Below are 5,370 nucleotides of genomic sequence, written 5' to 3' on the forward strand. Positions count from 1 at the left end.
GCGTTCCAAAAAACCAACCAGCTCGGCCGGAGTTTTCCGATGAGGAAGAGGCGAGGAGGGGTCCAACTCGCCCCCTTTAACATGTTTCCAAGATGTGGGCCTGTCCCGTCCGGTTCTCCACACCGATGGGAGTGGGGGGGGGGGGGGTTGCAGGAAGTAAAAAAAAAGGAAGTGTACACCCCGTTAAAAACGAGGTGGACAACCTAAATTGCAAAACCTTAGAAAGGCTCTTTGGGGTTACTTGATAAGAACCTTTCGATAGGAATCTTTTAATTATTTTTTAAAAAAATATTATTTTTCTTTTTTGAATTATTATTTTTCTTTTTTGAATTGATTATTTTTCTTTTTTGAATTTATTATTATTAGTATTCAAATTTATTATTATTATTATTATTTGAATTGATTATTTTTCTTTTTTTCAATTTTGAATTTTTCTTTTTCGAATTGATTATTATTTCTATTTTTCGAATTGATTATTATTTCTATTTTTTGAATCGATTATTATTTCTATTTTTTGAATCGATTATTATTTTAATTCCGTCCAATTGATCATTATTTTTATTTTTCGAATGTATCGGCCGCCCTTTTCCTAGTGGACTCAGGGCGGCTTACGACAATGGAATAATTACAAATTTAAAATGCTGCCTCTTCTTCTCTGGGTCCAAACTTCTAGAAGAAGAAATATTAAATGGAAAGCAAATTGTTGAAGGAGATGAACTGGGGCGTTACTGGATTGGCACAATTCAGATGGCTACCAACGGGCGAGTTTGGCACCAGAGAAAAAGGGAATAGTTGGCCTCCAATTCTATTTGGGGAAAAAAGCGACTAAAAAAATCTAAAATCGATCCGATTTTAACCCCAGCAGGCTGTAGGTTTTTTTCAAGGGGTTCTATCCTCTATATTTTTGGGGGGGTAGAGGGAAGAAGCCACCCCTCCGAGAATGATTCCTGGATTGGAAGGGGGGCTCTGCAGGGCAACGAAGTGGGGTCCTTGGAAAAAAGCCAGCCCCCCCAGGAGAAATCTGGCAACCCACTTCGGCTCTTCTCGTTTGGGGGGAAGCAGTGGAGAGAAGCCGGATCCAAAGGGCCCTGTGAGAGAGAGAGAGAAAGAAGTCGGGTTAGTTAAGATGAAAAAAACATTTATTCCTGGGAGGCTTTTGTGACACCTCCAAGAGAAACAAGCCTAGATTAATATATTAATCTAATATATTAATTAGCATATTAATATATATTTATATATTATATATTATATTGATATATATTATATTATATATATCAATATAATATAATATAATATAACATCATATCTGTATTTATTTATTTATTGGATTTATAGGCCGCCCCTCTCCGAAGACTCGGGGCGGCTAACAGCAATCATAAAACAACGTACAATAATAATCCAATACTAAAAAAGATTAAAAACCCATTAATATAAAAAACCAAACATACATACAGACATACCATGCATAAAATTGTAAAGGCCTAGGGGGAAAGGGAATCTCAATTCCCCCATGCTTGGCGGCAGAGGTGGATTTTAAGCAGCTTACGAAAGGCAAGGAGGGTGTGGGCAATTCTAATCTCTGGGGGGAGTTGGTTCCAGAGGGCCGGGGCCGCCACAGAGAAAGCTCTTCCCCTAGGTCCCGCCAAGCGGCATTGTTTAGTTGACGGGACCCGGAGAAGACCCACTCTGTGGGACCTAACTGGTCGCTGGGATTCGTGCAGCAGAAGGCGGTCCCTGAGATATATTATATTAATTATATTATATTATATACACTGCTCAAAAAAATAAAGGGAACATTTAAACAACACAATATGACTCCAAGTCAATCAAACTTCCGTGAAATCAAACTGTCCACTTAGGAAGCAACAATGATTGACAGTCAATTTCACCTGCTGTTGTGCACCTTCAACTTTGTACAGAACAAAGTATTCAATGGGAATATTTCATTCATCCAGATCTAGGATGGGTTCTTTGAGTGTTCCCTTTATTTTTTTGAGCAGTATCTATATTTATTTATTTTATTTTAGTTATTAGATTTGTATGCCGCCCCTCTCCGCAGACTCGGGGCGGCTCACAACAGCAAGAAAACAATTCATGACAAATCTAATAATTTTAAAACATTTTTAAAAACCCGTTATTAAGCAGACATACAGACAACCATACCATACATAAATTGTATAGGCCCGGGGGAGATATCTCAATTCCCCCATGCCTGGCGGCAAAGGTGGGTTATATATATGTATGTATGTATGTATGTATGTATGTATGTAAGTGTGTGTGTAGATTGTTGTAAGTTCGGGGTTTTCCCCATGTAATATTTTGAGTGTCTTTGCGACGCTTCGGCGAAATCACATTCGGCATCATCAGGCTGAAGTTATTGGCTTCATGCTGCTTCGAGTATAGTTTGGAGTATGGTTTGAGTAAGCCATACTCAAAGCAGCAGGAAGCCAATCTCAATGCCAATATACAGTTATATGGGGTGGGGGCTTTAAAGGGGAGATCTCAAGGCCAATCCACAAATATTTGGGGTGGGAGCTTCAAAGTGGCAAGGGGGGAGTTCTCAATGTCAATATACAGATATATGGGGTGGGGGATTCAGGTTGGCAAGAAGGAGGAGGGAGAGCTCTCAATGCCAATACACAGATATATGGGGTGGGGGCTTCAAGGGGGGGATCTCAATACCAATATAGAGATTTATGGGGTAGGGGCTTCAAGGGGGGGAGATCTCAATGCCAATACACCGATATATGGGGTGGGGGCTTCAAGAGGGGGATCTCAATACCAATATAGAGATTTATGGGGTGGGGGCTTCAAGGGGGGAGATCTCAATGCCAATACACAGATATATGGGGTGGGGGCTTCAAAGTGGCAAGGGGGGGAGATCTCAATGACAATAAGTGGGGGGGGCTTCAAGGGGCGGAGAATATCAATGCCAATACACAGATATATGGGGTGGGGGCTTCAAGGGGGGGATCTCAATACCAATATAGAGATTTATGGGGTGGGGGCTTCAAGGGGGGGAGATCTCAATGCCAATACACCGATATGTGGGGTGGGGGCTTCAAGGGGGGGGAGATCTCAATGCCAATACAGAGATATATGGGGTGGGGGCTTCAAAGTGGCAAGGGGGGGGAGATCTCAATGACAATAAGTGGGGGGGGGCTTCAAGGGGCGGAGAATATCAATGCCAATACACAAATATATGGGGTGGGGGCTTCCAGGTGGCATGGGGGGGAGATCTCAATGCCAATATGTGGGGTCGGGGCTTCAAGGGGGGAAGGGAGAAATGGGGTGGGGACTTCCTACTGTAATTAGGGGAGGGGACTTCCCATTGTCAACTTTATATATAAAAGGGGTGGCAGCCATAAAATACATGGGGGGTCTCCCAGAGATGGGGGGGGGCTTTTAAGGAGCCTATTAGGGGGAGGGGCTTCTATAAGAGCTATTGAGGGGGGAGGAAGATTGAAGAGGGGGTCTCGCCCGGGGGGGGTCAGGGAAAGCCCCCACCGCGATAATAATGCGGAGGGTCCCTCGGGACGAAGGGGGGGTCCCTCGTCGGGGTGCCCCGCCGCCGCCCACCCGCCCCTCACGGACTAAAACGCTGCCCTCACCTCAGCCACCACAGCCTAACCTGCCATTCCTCGCCTCTCGCTTCTCATTGGCGGAGAAAGCGACATAGGCCCGCCTTCGGAGGCGAGGCGCCTCAGTTCCGACCGCCCACTCGGTCCCAGGGATTCGGTTTCCCCGAGCGGGGAGAACAACACAGCATTTCCGATTGCCTAGCGACGACGAGGCCATTTGCGGGGCGGACGAGATTCGCCAGAACTGTTGCCGTGCCCAAACTCGGTAGTTTTTTTTAGGGATGCCGTGATTGGGTCTTTTTCCGCAGCGGGCGAAGGTGGATTTATCTCTCTCTTTCTCCCTCTAACGCGAACCATTCCCCTCAGCGCGTTCTTAAAAGAACCGGAAAGGTCGTGACAGCAGAAGGTAACCGCAGCCCTTAATTGAATTGAGGTAGGGAGCGGCGGATTGGCGGATACGCTTGTCTATCCAGACGAAGCGGACCTCCCTCCGCGAGGAGCATAGACGCGAGGGACGCAGACCGCCCCCCTTGCTCTCTAAAGGAAAGAAAGCCAGGGTAGAGATGGCGCGGCCTCGAGCGCCCTCTAGTGGAAGAAATGGTGAAGGGGGGGGGAAAGGACAGGGAGAAGAAAGGATTGCATTCCTACCATTACAGTAGTTTGAGAAAAAAATGTGGTGCATTACTTTAAAAAAATGTGCATTCCCTCGTAATTTAGGAAATATTAAACAGGCAGAATTTTATACAGAACCTAGCTGAAAAACATGCTTTTAGGCAGAAAAGAGGGAGTGATGTTGCTTTCTATAAAAAGTCCCTAGATCTGGGGAAAAAAACCATGTTACCCAAAAATAAATTTGTGGAGTTTTAACTAACCTAGGTAGTGCGTTGTGTGAACGAAGCTCAGAGGGTGTGTGTTTCTTTAGTTGTTTATTTTCAGTTTCAACTTATTGAAAACAAAGGCATGTAGGAATGATTCTAAAGCCCCCCCCAAAAAAAATCAAACCACAGATGGACAATTGGTTGTTTTATTTATTTATTTTGTCCAATACACAATGAGGGTTTTAGAGGGTATATACACATAGTAAAATACATGATGAAGGTTATAGAGGAGGTACTCATAGTAAATATATCTAAGAAATAATAGAAAAGAAGATAAAGTAATAGAACATATCAATGAAAGAAGAAGAGATATAGGAATAGAAGAAAGGTATAGGAGATATAGGAGAGCAATAGGACAGGGGACGGAAGGTATTCTAGTGCACTTGTACTCGCCCCTTACTGACCTCTTAGGAATCTGGAGAGGTCAACCGTAGATAATCTAAGGGTAAAATGTTGGGGGTTTGGGGAGGACACTATGGAGTCCGGTAATGAGTTCCACGCTTCGACAACTCGGTTACTGAAGTCATATTTTTTACAGTCAAGTTTGGAGCGGTTAATATTAAGTTTAAATCTGTTGTGTGCTCTTGTGTTGTTGTGGTTGAAGCTGAAGTAGTCGCCGACAGGCAGGACGTTGCAGCATATGATCTTGCGGGCAATACTTAGATCTTGTTTAAGGCGTCTTAGTTCTAAACTTTCTCGGCCCAGGATTGAAAGTTGTGATGTATAATAACACACACACCTTTGCTCCAGATTTAGTCTGGATTCATATGTTTAAAACATGCTTCCCCTGGTCCTTCTTTTAATGAAAAGGGGGGACATGATAGCAGTCTTCCAACATCTCAGGGGTTGCCCCAAAGAAGAGGGAGTCAAGCTATTCTCCAAAGCACCTGAGGGTAGAACAAGAAGCAATG

General features: G+C 44.1%; 1 long non-coding RNA gene across 1 annotated transcript; it reads right to left on the reverse strand.

Annotated features, from left to right (window-relative positions):
• Positions 1 to 286: 286 nt before the first annotated feature.
• On the reverse strand, positions 287 to 3,726 carry LOC139173366 (uncharacterized). Its single transcript, XR_011560015.1, has 2 exons — positions 3,612 to 3,726; positions 287 to 1,088 (listed from the first exon to the last, which is right to left on the reverse strand). It is a non-coding gene; the product is annotated as an uncharacterized lncRNA (long non-coding RNA).
• Positions 3,727 to 5,370: the final 1,644 nt, after the last annotated feature.

The sequence above is a fragment of the Erythrolamprus reginae genome, chromosome 10 (genome assembly GCF_031021105.1).
Source record: "Erythrolamprus reginae isolate rEryReg1 chromosome 10, rEryReg1.hap1, whole genome shotgun sequence".
NCBI classification, from domain to species: Eukaryota; Metazoa; Chordata; class Lepidosauria; order Squamata; family Dipsadidae; genus Erythrolamprus; species Erythrolamprus reginae.